The 14,672-nt window shown below is 34.7% G+C and overlaps 1 long non-coding RNA gene across 1 annotated transcript in view; it reads right to left on the reverse strand.

Moving 5' to 3' along the window:
- LOC117804373 overlaps positions 1–14,672 on the reverse strand; it is a 72,800-nt gene that overhangs the window by 51,909 nt on the left and 6,219 nt on the right. Inside the window, exons 2-4 of the long non-coding RNA XR_004628728.1 lie at positions 8,250–8,340; positions 7,462–7,630; positions 4,151–4,244 (exon numbers count right to left, since the gene is read on the reverse strand). This is a non-coding gene — a long non-coding RNA (uncharacterized LOC117804373). The remainder of the gene's footprint in view (positions 1–4,150; positions 4,245–7,461; positions 7,631–8,249; positions 8,341–14,672) is intronic.

Here is a 14,672-nt window from a genome sequence, read left to right on the forward strand (position 1 = left end):
TCCAGCTCAACTCAGGGGACCGGCTGAAAAAGGGGTCCCCTACTCCTCCGCCATCTTAACCTCCAGAATCTCACTTTTATTTCAGTATCAGAAATAATCAATTTTTGATCTGTTTTTATACCTGACCAATCCAACAGACTTTTACGAATTGAGTATTTTTTTTTAAATGTGAAAAGGTGGCTGGATACAGATACATTCTACAAAAAAACAGGTGTGTCTACTTGAACAAATAGTACTTAGAAATGAAAACAAGAATAAGTCTAAGTACTTAGAATATAAGTAGAATATATCAGGACCTATATGAAGAATATGAAATGATACTGAACAAGTAGTGAGATATAACATGTTTATGTATTCTCTGTGCATTTCTTTCAAGGGACATAAATTTAATCGACTCTAATTAGAATTTTGTTTCTCAGTCTCAGAAAAAATCTTAAAATCTGGAGTACACTTGTGAGGACCACTGGGGTCGGGGAGAAGTATTGAATCACTATACTGCATACCTGAAACTAATATTATACTGTATGTTAACTAACTGGAATTTAAATGAAAACTTTTTTTAAAAAAATCTGATTATGAAGTGAACTAAAACTAAGATTAGGTTAGGGATCCTGCCTTACCAGCTAGCAGAATACATGATCAAATCTATGTGATCAATATGCCCTAAGGGTGACAAAAAAATAGATTGCAGGATACATATGGGAAATCAAGCAGATAAGAGAATTCAACTATTATAAAGATGTTGGTTTAATACAGAGATCATGAATAAATTATTTGAACAAAGGTATTGGCACCAATACATAACTAGAAGATAAATGGGTCCTTAAGTTACATCATACACAAAACTAAATTTCAAGTATCTGTTTTGTTATAAACTCTTCTCTCTGATCCACTACAAGAGAAAATCCTTTTTATGCAAACCAGACAACTGTATTTGTTCTTCCATCTTTATTCAGTCGTTCCTCAGTCTCCCCCTGGACTCAATCCTATCTAGTTTATCAAAAGAGAAATTATTCCCACAAGCAAATCTCCTGGTCTGGCACTTAGAATATTCTTGGAATATGTACATACATTGGTATAAAAGAACAGTGACCCTTGAGAGAGAAACAAGTTAGAAAACATACTGAAAATATTAAGTATTTGAAGTAAACCCTAATTTACATTATTTTAGATGATGCAAATTAATCACTTTGAGTGCTACATCAGGAACACAAGTATTTCTTACCAAATATTTGTCATTTAACTATATGTGTGACTGATATACTTTTAATGTCCAGAAAGTCAACTGCATTTATCTTCATGGTAGTATCCAAATTGAGATGAACCCAGAAACCATTCTTTCAGGTTTCTGTTTACTTCAGACATGAAAATGCTTTCTCCTACTAGCTGTATTTGAGGTGTATTTATTCATACTGTCACTCAAAGATGGCATAGGGCACACACGGTTCAAAACCCTCTCTAGTGACGTAGTTTAGTTATCTGTTGTCTTTTTTTTCAGATCTCATTTGGCAGCATGGAGAAGCCTGCCCTTTTGAGTAAAAATTAATAAATTCACAATATTGTCTCTATTATTTCATCAGTATATTTTTAATCAAAACTCCCCTTCATAGTGAAACAATGGCATGGCATCTCTGAAGAAAGAACTTCTAGGTAAATAAAACTCCAAACTGCTTTATAAAAAATAATCTAACTCTGTTCTATGTACAAAGCTCTGACTCATTTTATGTGTTTTTAATATTTGGATTATATGGATTTGTGTGTTAATATTTTGATTACAATCTAAATTAATAAGTTAAAAAAGATCTTAGATAAATGTTAGAACTATGATTTTTTTCCTTTCAATTATCCTTGTGTGTATATATTAGTATATGTTACATTAACATTGATACTTTTAAAAAAGAATTTTCCTTATGGTTAATAGCCTTATTTTTTATCTTCAATGGGAAAAAAATGGTCTCTTCAACAAATGGTGTTGAGAAAACTGGACAGCAACATGGAAAAGAAACTGAACCACTTTCTTACAACATAGACAAAAATAAATTCAAAATGGATTAAAGACCTAAATGTGAGACTTAAAACCATAAAAAACCTAGAAGAGAATACAGGCAGTAACCTCTTTGACATTGCCTGTAGCAACTTCTTTCTAGATGGGTCTCCTGAGACAAGGGGAAAAAAAGCAAAAAAGCTACTGGGACATCATCAAGATAAAAAGCTTCTGCACAGCCAAGTAAACAATCAACAAAAGTAAAAGGCAACCTTCAGAATGGAAGAAGCTATTTGCAAATGAATGATAAAGGGTTAGTATACAAAATATAAAGAACTTATAAAACTCAACACCCAAAAAAACAACCCAATTAAAATGCCAGAAGACAATAGACATTATTCCAAAGGTGACATCCAGATGGCCAACAGACATATGAAAAGATGCTCAACACCACTGATCATAAGGGAAATGCAAATGAAAACTACAATGAGATATTAACTTACACCCCTCAGAATGGCTAAAATCAACAACACAGGGAACAACAGGTATTAGTGAGGATACAGAGAAAGGGAAACCCTCTAACACTGTTGGTGGGAATTCAAACTGCTGCAACCACTCTGGAACACAGTATGGAGGTTCCTCAAAAAGTTAAAAAAAGAACTATCCTATGATATAGCAATTGCAATACTACAAGGGATACAAAATACAGATTCAAAAGGACACATGGACCCCAATGTTTACAGCATTATCAACAATAGTCAAAATATAGAAAAAGATTAAATGTCCCTCCACTAATGAATGGATAAAGATGAGGTGGCATCAATACACACAATGGAATATTACTCAGCCATCAAAGAGAATGAAGTCTTGCCATTTGCAATGACAAGGATGGAGCTAGAGTCCAATATGCCAAGCAAAATAAGTCAGCTAGAGAAAGGCAAATCCCATTGTTTGTGGTATTTAAGAAAACAAACAGATGAACATAGGAGAGAATAAAAAAAAGAGGCAAAACAGGAAACAGACTTAACTACAGAGAACAAACTGAAGCTTACTGGAGGGGAGGTGTGTGTGTGTTGGGGGGGAGATGGATTAAATGGGTGATGGGGATTAAGGAGAGTACTTTTTGTGATGAGCACTGAGCGATGTATGTAAGTGATGAATCACTAAATTCTACACCTGAAATTAATATTAAACTATACGTTAACTGAAATTTAAATGAAAACAAAAAAAAATAAATATTATTTTATGTATTCTTGTGTCCCCAACATTTTGGTAAAGAAATTCTATATTGGCATTTAGACATTTGAAAATGCACTGTTACTTTTCTGACTTGCAAAACAGAAAATGATCACTACCCACACGTGAAGGTATAAAGTGATCATGTAGGCAATTCACCATTTGTTACTGTAAGTGCTAAGTATTATGTGAACCTTCCATACCGAGAAAATTTAGATAACACATTTAACTTCCATATTGTTAATGCTTTATACATTACAACTGTAGAACACAACTCAAAGGTATTAAAACAAAAATATTTCTTTATCCTTATTTGAATATATCAGGTTTGAGCGTCGTTTAGAGGAAGGGAGAGAGAAGTTTCAGCCTGTCATAGTACCTGCTATTTACATATTTGATATATAAATTTCATCTTAACAGTTTTGTAGAGAACGCTTACATTATAAATTTAAAAGGCTAAATCACTGAGTCATTAGCATACACAGTTCATTATGGGCAGTCTTGGCTTTCCTGTGTATATTCCTACGTGATAAATATTGGGATTGAAAAATATGTACAACTTTAATACAGTATTTCAAAATTGTTTAAGTCATTTCTTGGCTTAAAAATTGGTACATACTACACAAATATAGAGTATAAAATTTCTCAATCTAAAAATTAAACTTACATCTTTATAATAATCTCACGAAATGAAGAAAATAATTTTATAAAGAGTGTTTGCATTATGTAAATGAAGTTATTTTAGCCAAAAAAATCAAAATAAACTTTCAATCTTATAGATATTCCTATTATTCAGTATTTCAGAGGAAAGGACAAAAGGTAATTTCTGGCTACTATTTTTAAGACTTTCAAGGTCTTGCTTGGCAAAAATTGGGACAAGATTAGTGAATTCTGCTTAATATCAAGTCAGGAACTAATTAGACTGCATACCTCATAGTCATTTTTCAGCTACATTTCCCAGGGCATTAAGTCACCAAGTTCTGTTACTGGTGCTGGTTCATTTTCTACTCACAAGGAGCATGGTCTAGAAGAAACAATGAAGCAAAACAAGTTATATATGTTGTGATTCTAGAAGAGTATTATACCAAAACAAGCAAAATTCTTAAGAAATGTAAATGAACTTGACTGAGGAGCACATTTTTGTAGGAATCGAAATTTAAGGTAAAATTGACATCTATCATGAAAAAGAAACATGGAGAATAAACAGATTCAAAAAGAGACAGAAAAATTTTTTTTAAAGATTGTATTTATTCAACAGAGATAGAGACAGCCGGCGAGAGAGGGAACACAAGCAGGGAGAGTGGGAGAGGAAGAAGCAGGCTTCCAGCGGAGGAGCCTGATGTGGGNTTATTTATTCAACAGAGATAGAGACAGCCGGCGAGAGAGGGAACACAAGCAGGAAGAGTGGGAGAGGAAGAAGCAGGCTTCCAGCGGAGGAGCCTGATGTGGGGCTCGATCCCAGAACGCCGGGATCACACCCTGAGCCAAAGGCAGATGCTTAATGCCTGCGCCACCCAGGCGCCCCAGAGACAATAAATTTAAATATTGGAACTGACTTTAGATGTAATTTTAAGAGTAGTTTATCATTTGGAAGGAAAATGGACTTCCAAATTAAAAAAATTTTTTTTTTTTTTACAACTTAAAATTTCAATTACCATGTATCACTCCATTCATAATGATGCCCAGCCCTCACTATCCTCATTAACTAGTTGTCCAATCTTATGTTAACTTAGGAGGAAAAAAAAAGTTCCTCATTTAACTTCTGCAGAAGAAAGACATTTTAACATGAGAATAAATTGAGCAAAGGGAATACTGCACTTAGTTCTCAAAGTATCAATTCAGAAAAGTAAAATTTAGCCACAAAAATAAGCTGATGCCAAAAAACTTGTTTTGATTGATTTTTCCCACTTAGTTTATTTGGTGTTTTGATATATTAAGTTTTTTCAAAATTTAAATACCCTGAAACAAAAACTGGGGACTGAAAATAATTCAAAAGAATGCTTATCCATTATCCTTCTAAAATACTTATATAAATGGAGAGCTTCATCATATGAATGAAATATTCAAAAACACCCCTTGAGTTTAGATAACATCCTTTCCCTTGCTCATCTCCAGTATTTTTATGCATTGTTTTTTCCTAGTCTCATTTGTCTTTCTGAATCCCTGACGAGAGGTTAAAATACTTCCTGAATATATAAGGGTCTGTTCAGGACAGACTAGTGATATAGATAGCACTGTCTCATGTATGCTGAGGAAAAAATACATATTGATAACTGAAAATTAATACTCCCACCTAAGAGACTAAGAACACTTAAGTCTTCGAAAACGACGTTAGTTTCTAACGAAGTTATTTTTTTCAGGTATTTTGTAGTACCTTTTCAACTGAATTTCTCCTTCACGTTACTCATTCACTGCCTGTAGACATTTCTGAGTGTTACTTCCCACTGGAATAGCATTTCCTCTNTCTTTCTCAACTGAATTTCTCCTTCACATTACTCATTCACTGCCTGTAGACATTTCTGAGTGTTACTTCCCACTGGAATAGCATTTCCTCTTCTTAGGACTGTGTCTAACAGTTGAGCAACCACAGAAAGATTGTGTAAGTTTTAAGGAAGATTAGTTTTCTGTACCAGATAATGATACCAGAATTGAAGAATAGCTGAAGGTATTTAGGGAAATCATTCCCATTATGTTCCCAAGAGATGGAAAAATGCTTTCTATGAGAAAACAAAGAACCAAACCAGAATTCCTTAAAAATGTGGTAACAAAATTTTTTAACCTTATTTCTTCTACCTGTCCAAAATGTAGAAGTAGATTTCATTTTTCTTCACAATATAATTCCAATAGCGATAATCATTTCATCATGTACACGTGGGGTGATGTATGTAAATAAGATTGCACGGCACAGAACAAATACTAACCCTTTGTCTCTCACTTTACACGCACGCATGCACTGTGAGGGCACTGGGCACGACAAGTTCTCAATTTCTTGCATGCAGGAACAGTTAACTTACACATATTATGTGCTTAGTAAGTAATTACTCTATTAGTACTAAATATTAAAAGTACTTACCAGCTTCAACTTAAATGTTTTAACTATCATACCTTAGGCCTAGCAAAGGGGCTCTGGATCATTCCCCAAACCCCTGAATAAATGTAAATGCATTTTGGCATTTGTCTTTATGGAACTATAGTTTAAAAATGCTCTGGAAAACTTCAGTGAAAGGTTTCATTTAACTAAAACAAAACAAAACAGAAAAATGAAGGAGAGTGATGTCCTTGAAAATCACTCCCTTCCATTTTTCCCTGTGGATATTTACAAATTTTAATTTCTAATAGATACCCTAGTATATAACTAGTGATCGAAATACTTAATAAATGAACTAAGTCCAGGAGAAGGCAAAATTAACGTTCTGAATGACAGAAGCTCATTAAAGTTAATAGATACCTGAAAGTATAATCAGCAATGATTTGCTCAGAAATATTTAAGTTAAAAGGATTAAGAAACAAGGCACTTATTATATAGATTTTTATTAAGCAACATATGACTGAGACTGGTGGCAGGCACCAATACCATTGGTGGCAGAAATAAAGAACTGTAAGGAAAAAATTTGCAATTATGCTAAACCAGTTCACATATTTATCTTAGCAAATCTGAGGTTTTAAAGTTATCAATGCTTTTAGATATTTTATTCTATAGAAAAATTACATTTAAAATCCAAACCAGGGATGCCTGTGTGGCTCAGTTGGTTAAGCATCTGCCTTCGGCTCAGGTCATGATCCCAGGGTCTCTCTCAGGGAGCCTGCTTCTCTCCCTCTGCCTACAGCTCCCCCTGCTTGTGCACAGGTGTGCTTCCTCTCTCTCTTTCTCTCTCTGTTTCTTGCACACACACACCCTCTGTCAAATAAGTAAATCTTCTTAAAAATAAAATCCAAACCAAACCAATATTTTATGAAAGCCAACATTAGCCTTTTGCCAACTAAAACCTAATAAAATTTTCTAAGAGTCTCTACTTCAGAAATGCCCAGATATTTTGATAAACCCCCTCCCTTCACAAAAAAAGATTCCTCCGAGTTAAGAATTATGTCCTTCCTTTGTATTAAAGAAGTGAAATGAAGTGGAGATCAGGCAGTGTGGAAGAGAGTTTATTTTTCATCCCAAGTTTTTATTTAAACTCCAGTTAGCTAACATACAGTGCAATGTTAATGTCAGGAGTACACCTTAGCGATGCACCACTTACCTGTAACACCCAGCGCTCGTCACAGTCAGCGCCCTCAGGGTAAACTCACAGCTCATTACCCAAGAGCCCTGTGCCAAAAATACACGTGCCTACGGAAGCTGAGAATTCCTGTAGCGAATCGTGTGCTCCAAAGACAATGAAGGGTTTCCTGGGGTTGCCACTTCCTCATCTCAGGACCAAGGAAAGACAGAAAAATAAAACAAGAATAGCCACGTCCATGATTTTGACGTCATTGGTCCTATGACCAAATCCAGAGTAAAAAGGTTTAAACTACCTAATAATGAGACACCAAGCATCTGTATTTGATTAACTTGAACAACTCTTGAGGTAAACAGGTATAAAATACTAAAATGAATTATACTTTTGTGACACATTTCTAGGTTTGCTATCAACAAATAAGTTCACAGCACAAACNAGCCACGTCCATGATTTTGACGTCATTGGTCCTATGACCAAATCCAGAGTAAAAAGGTTTAAACTACCTAATAATGAGACACCAAGCATCTGTATTTGATTAACTTGAACTACAACTCTTGAGGTAAACATGTATAAAATACTAAAATGAATTATACTTTTGTGACACTTTCTAGGTTTGCTATCAACAAATAAGTTCACAGCACAAATGATAATTGTATTTGCAGATTAAATACTAACGTAACCTAACTGGAAGGAATTCATTTTTTTAATTGATTTGACTAACAACTTTAAATCAAGTATTTCATCACTTTTTGCTGTGTAGTGAATAGCAAGTCTTAAGTTTAAAAAAATCCCTTGGATATCATACATACCTAAAGTTTTTCTGAAGCAGATTCATTAGTGGTTTCACTACACAAGTCTTTTCAGGTTTAACCAGGTCTTGACGTCATTTCAAGTCATGAACTTAAATTAAAAGCATACATACATAGTGAAGATAGATGTTTAAAGCAAGTATTTTCTCATAATTCATTATTTAGACATTCAATCTATAAACAAGTTCATTTAATTTTACATTCTAATGAAACTAAAAAGGAAGTAATTTCTTCTTATTAATTCTAGAGACAAAAAATAAACAAGAAACACTACTACCTCTTAGGAAGAAATAAAGTCAGAGGCAGTTATTAAAGATATCATTCACTACTTCTCTCCAACTATTAGTTCACATTGTGTGGGAGTTACTAAGTTACTTAAATATCTTCATGGAATTAGCATAATTCCATATTCAAAGTAAATCTTTTGTTAACAATGATTAAGAAATAATTATTTGATAATTTCACTTGAAATTAAATTTCTTTAAAATTGAACAGTGGAATAAAAGTTAAACTTTGATACCTGAAACTTTTACCTATCAAAAATCTTAAGTGATGTGTTTTTCTATTTTATATGTTGCTAGGTTAGAAAGTGATCTTAACAGATTTGACACGTTGCAACTTTTTCTAACTCCGTTCATAACCATCATAAGTATCATACTCTATTCAAAGTATCAATGTAAGGCAAGATGTTGATTTCCTTTTCTCTGAGGAAATTGGGAGCTGTTATGCTGGGAGTTAAATGGCCAAATATTTAAGGAAGTTGGAAAACTACTGAAGCTAATGTGAAAGGAGGAAATGAAAGCTTGTCCTGCAACAATGAAGGCACAATGGAGTTGAACACTCTAAATTAATAGCAGAAACACGGAGTTTTTATGATTTCATACAGGAGTATTCGGCCACATCAGATTTCACATAGGGAAGGAGTAATTGGAGTTTCTCAGACTACAGTTTTACTACAGAAGTTTAAAGACTGTTGGGATGGGATGCCTGGGTGGCTCAATCAGTTAAGCGTCTGCCTTCGGCTCAGGTCATGATCTCAGGGTTCTGAGATCAAGTCCTGCATCAGGATCCTTGCTCAACAGGGAGCCTGCTTCTCCCTCTGCTTCTGCTCTCGCTCTGTCCCTCTCTGATAAATAAATAAAATCAGTAAATGACAGGTCATAATACCTTACTGGATGGCGGATAGGACAAATGAAAAGGTGGATTTAAAAAAAAAAAGAAATTCTAAAACTTATAGGTTACAAGATTAGGATTTTCAATAAAGCCAAAGAATATAGTGGGAATAACTGAATGAGAAAAAAATGACCTAAAAATATGCAATTTGAATTTGAGATTTCAAAGATGTATTAAGTCAATCTTATTAATAGCTTTGAAGTAGTCATGCAAGGATGCCTAATGGATAGTAGGGTATCATGCAACCAAAATACTAGACAATCTTGGATATTAGAACCAGAAGTCAGCAAAAATCTTAAGAAAGGTGTGTTCTACATTCTAAAACCAACATAATGATTTATGTTTACCTGTAAACAGGAGCAGCTCAAGAGTGCTGTAGCTTGTGTTTTTTAGCTTCAGTGGAACACGACTATTTTACTTAAGGCAGGGGTTGGGGGGCATTTACAAGCAGCAGTAAACAATATCACACAGGTCCGGGCTCCCACCTTGTTTTTAGGGCCATGGGTAATGGTGAATAAACTATTCAACTGAGAGAACAGCAGAAGAATTTTCCAGTTTCAGTATAATGTGACTAAGGGTATGTGGAAGGGACAAGTTAGGATGAGAATTTGCTTTCTCAGCACCTATACACCAAAAAAAAAAAAAAAAAAAAAAAAAATGTTTCTAGAGGATGCAGTGAAGTGATTTGGGAATGGAAGAAAGGGCTTTGGGTAAAGCCAGGTAACTATAAGCATCTCTGTCGGATTTTGAATAAGTTCAGATGAATCCAAACAGGGGCAGATGGCCCAAAATTTCAACTTTATTCCTGTTAGAGGCCAGACTGGAGATGGAGCCTTCAGGGCAGCTTGTCACGTCTGCCTCTTACTGAACCCAGAATCAGAGACACTTACTTATGAGAGTACAGACCATGAGGAACCTTTGAGCCAGCCCCAACAGGGCAGAGCTCCTGCACAAATGAACACCCGGAGCGGGGAAGGAGACTGCTCTATGAAGCAGAATGGCTCTAGAGGGAGGGGGTGAGCCAGTCATGTCTTCACGTTCTTCTCGGATTACCAGGCAAGACGGCAAAAAGTGGGTAAAGGAGAAAAGAGCCTAAGAACATCGTCAAGGAACACCTGTGCACATGAACCCTGGTAGTAGGGAAAACACATTTCTAATACAAAGCAATTTGGAAAAAAATAAATAAAAGGACAATAAATGAGTTGACCTTTTTCAGTGGATACTCAAATAAAAACATATTAAGTTATAAGTTTTAAAGAAAAATATTTTTAAGTATTCAAGAAAGAGAAAACGAAAAAATACATGTGTGTGAGGGTAGAGGGACAAGTCCGTCCTTAAGCTACCAGTTATTTTTACTTTCTTATAATTAATCACTATTTCTATAATCTGTTTCAGCCAAGGCTCAGAAGTCTGTATATTCCAAATGAAATATGTAGTCTTTGTTCTTTTTTCATTCAATCTGCTAGTCTTTAGTGTGTTTATTTTGCACTTTCATGCATTATTTATCCTATGACTATTTTTTCAGTGTCACTTTCAGCTTAGTTTGCATGTACTTGGCATTGTATAGATTAGAAACAGGGTCAACATCCTCCGAAAACGTAGAGTTAACTGGACGGAAAGTAAAACAAAATTTTGATACATACAGTAAAAAAGATAGACCTTTTAACCCCCAGATGAACAGACCAAGAGGCAGGCTAACTTTATACTTCCTAGCCACGTACATTCATTAGGTCTAAGTGTGCGATTGTTAACTAAACTAAGGCCCTCCAATTAAGTGAGATCACACCTGTATTATCAAATTTATCCTTTGCTTGGGTAAAGGAAAACTTTTGCTAAACATATTTTACAAGCCATTTACATAGTTTGGATTTGCTGGGCTGGATTTGACCGATGGACTTGTTTTGTATCTTTACAGGCATGTAGGTGATGTAATATACACACACACGAGAGAAAAGTTTTGCTTGGTGGTGATCTGCTTGAGGGCTACTGTCTTTCTGCCTTGGACATATCAGTGATAGACACAGAAAAGAGCACATTCTTAAAATGTTGGGAAATAAACTAAGTATTGGTAATTTTTCTTCAACAGAGAATTAAGAAAATTCTTGCTCACAGGAATGCCCAGCTAGCTCAGTCAGAAGAGCCCGGGGTTCTTGATCTTGGGGTCATGAATTTGAGCCCCATAGGGGTGTAGGGATTACTTAAATGAACTAAAAAATAAAATAAAATTCTTGCTCACATTTTTTTTCCTCAATATTGAATTAGGATATTTTTATTTATGTCAGACTTAAGTATCTCAAAAGATCATATGAAAAATAACTTGTTTTTAAGAGACTCTGGCTAACTTTGCTCTAAAATGGATGTATCATGAACCTACTATGAAGGAAACGACAAAACTCCGTTATCAACGAGAAATGAAGTGGCACGATGGCAAAGTAGCTTCTAAGCTGTAGCATTTTCTCTTTTACTGTTTCTGCTATATTTGTTAAAGCTTTACTGGAAAACAAGGACCTTATCCCTTTTTACTTTTACTATTTACAACTTCAATGCTTTCACCTCCCCTCTATTTAAAATATTTGAGGAACTGTTAGGATTATAAGCCTCCACTGCCATGGGTGATAGTGTCTGTAGCCTTACCTCACCCATCATTTCAAAGTTCTTTCAGGATCTGAAATACCCAGAGAATCACGTAATTTTAAAAACATTTAAAGCTAAGTTTCATTTCTTGTTGTATACAATTTAATGTGTTGACTCCATACAACTGCTACCAAAATAAAAAGATATGGAGTTAACTCTATTTCCTAAATTTCCTTTTGTATTTGATATGTGATTTAAAAATCCATCTTAGCAGTCCCTGGGTGGCTCAGTTGTTAAGTGACTGCCTTTGGTTCAGGTCATGATCCTGGAGTCCCAGGACTGAGTCCCACAGTGGGCTCCCTGGTCAGCAGGGAGTCTGCTTCTCCCTCTGTCCCTCACCCCACTTGTGTTCTCTCTCTCTCTAATAAATAAAATATTTAAAAATAAAATAAAAATCCATCTTAGTTTTATTATATGTCCATTAGATAAATTTATGCAAAATATATGTTCCACTTTGAATGTTAATGAAACATCAGGGTTAAAGTTCAAATATATTATCTTTTCTATGAAATAAAGTCAACAATTAAAAGGTGACCTATTTATGCAATAGATTTTTTAAGTCAGAATGTTAATCATAAGTATATAGGAATTTCTGTAAAATTATACGCATGGTAAGTAAGATTAGAGATCACTCAAACCGACAACAATTTGATAGAACAGAAACAATCCTACAAATCCATATACTTGTGTAATAAAATTCTTAGTATTCTAATCCTATTCTGCACTCCTCTTCATACCAGGGTTGGCCTTCCTCTTGCTCCCCACACACGAAAGCTCCAGAAGAGAGGAGAAAAGCAGCTCTCTGCTAAACTCAAAATCTAGGTTGTCTCATAATACAATTCTTGGTCCTCAAATATTCAATTTTACTAAGAATATGATTAGAAACTTTTAATTCATTTGGCTTATAAAATTCCTTCTCAAGGCTATCCATCAGCCGCATACTTCCCTGGACCAAGTATCTGGATCAACTTCTCCATACCCTGAGATCAATGTTTACTTTTGAGCCTCATCCAGTATTGGCTTCATATAAAATATTTCTGCTACAATCTCTCTGAATCTTAGTGTTGGTGTTATTAAAGCAACACTAAAACTGAACTTTTACATCCTAAGTAGAATTTTTAAAAAAGTCCCTCTTGAGCCACAACAGGGAAGAAGAAAGTACCACTCAGCAACAAAGCAGTTCCTTCATGGTGACATTGTCTGGGAAGAGGGTTTTTAGCCTCTCATGACATTTCTCATTGTCCAGTGTACAATTTAGCTCTTGACAGCCCGATTACCAAAGTTATCAGACTTACCATGCAAAAAAAGGGGCAAATTCTCATAATGCCTCCCTCCAAAATAGAAACATTCAGTCTCAGATTTTCCAGTATCGTAAGGTAACACCAGCTTGGGAAACCACATACAAACAATGGCAGTTTTTGTCCAAGGGAGAATTTGATTAACTATTTCTTGAGAGGGACAGCGCAATTTTCGTAGGCCTACTTTGATTCAGTGAAAATTTAAGTTGGTTTGAAATAATCTTAGTAAGCATTTTCAAAAAAAAGTCTCTATTAAGACTTTTTTTGACTAGCTTTACATTCACAGCAAAAATGAGAGGAAAGTACAGAGATTCCCAATATAATCCCTACTCTCATACATGCATGGCCTCCCCCATGACCAACATTTCCCACCACAATGGCACATTGTATATGTCTTTTCGGAGGTATCTGTTAAGGTCTTTGGCCTATTTTTCAGTTAAGGTGTTTTATATTGTTGAGTCTTAAGAGTTGTTTATATATTTTAGATAATAGTCCCATTGACTTTCTGCCTGCCAGGTGAGTTCATTTGGATAAAAACGGTCAGTTAGCCTTCAACTATAATAATGGATTTATCTATTTTTCCTACAGTTCTATCAGTTTTTCCCTCACCACAGTCTTGACACTTTGTTAGACACATAGATTTTAAGGACTGATTGGTCTTCATGGACAACTGAGCCATTTATCATTATGTAATGCCCTTCTTCACCATTGAGAACTTTACACGCTTTTAAGTCCGCTCTGTGTGCAATTAATATAGCTACTCTTGCTCTTATGATTATCTTAGCATGGTATATTTTCAACATCCATTTACTTACAATATGCATCCTTATATAGAAAGACAATGTGTCTTTTTAACTGGGGCTTTTAGACTACTGATGTGCAGTCATCATTGGTACAGTTGGATTACCATATATCTATTATGGGGTTTTATTTGCTGCCCTTGTTCTTTGTTCCTTTTATCTTGCATTGTCTTTTGTGAATTTTATTGAAGATTATATAATTTCAATTTTTAGCATACAAGTTGTACTTTATTTCTACTTTAAAAAAATGCTTAACCTAGAGTTTGCAATCAACATATATGGATAATCCAAGTCCAGTCTCAAATAACACTATCAATTCATGGGTAGTATGTGTACCTTGTAACAAAATAGTTCCTTCCTCCATGCCCTTGTATTATTGCTGTCATTTATAGACACAGACATATAAACATATCAGCAAGAATATCTTGCTTTTATTTTTTAAACCAACGTCTGTTAGATCAATCAAGAAAAAGTCTGTTACCTTCCTTCTTTGATATTGTTGCTTATCTAGAGTTTGG

The sequence above is a fragment of the Ailuropoda melanoleuca genome, chromosome 11 (genome assembly GCF_002007445.2).
Source record: "Ailuropoda melanoleuca isolate Jingjing chromosome 11, ASM200744v2, whole genome shotgun sequence".
Lineage (NCBI taxonomy): Eukaryota > Metazoa > Chordata > Mammalia > Carnivora > Ursidae > Ailuropoda > Ailuropoda melanoleuca.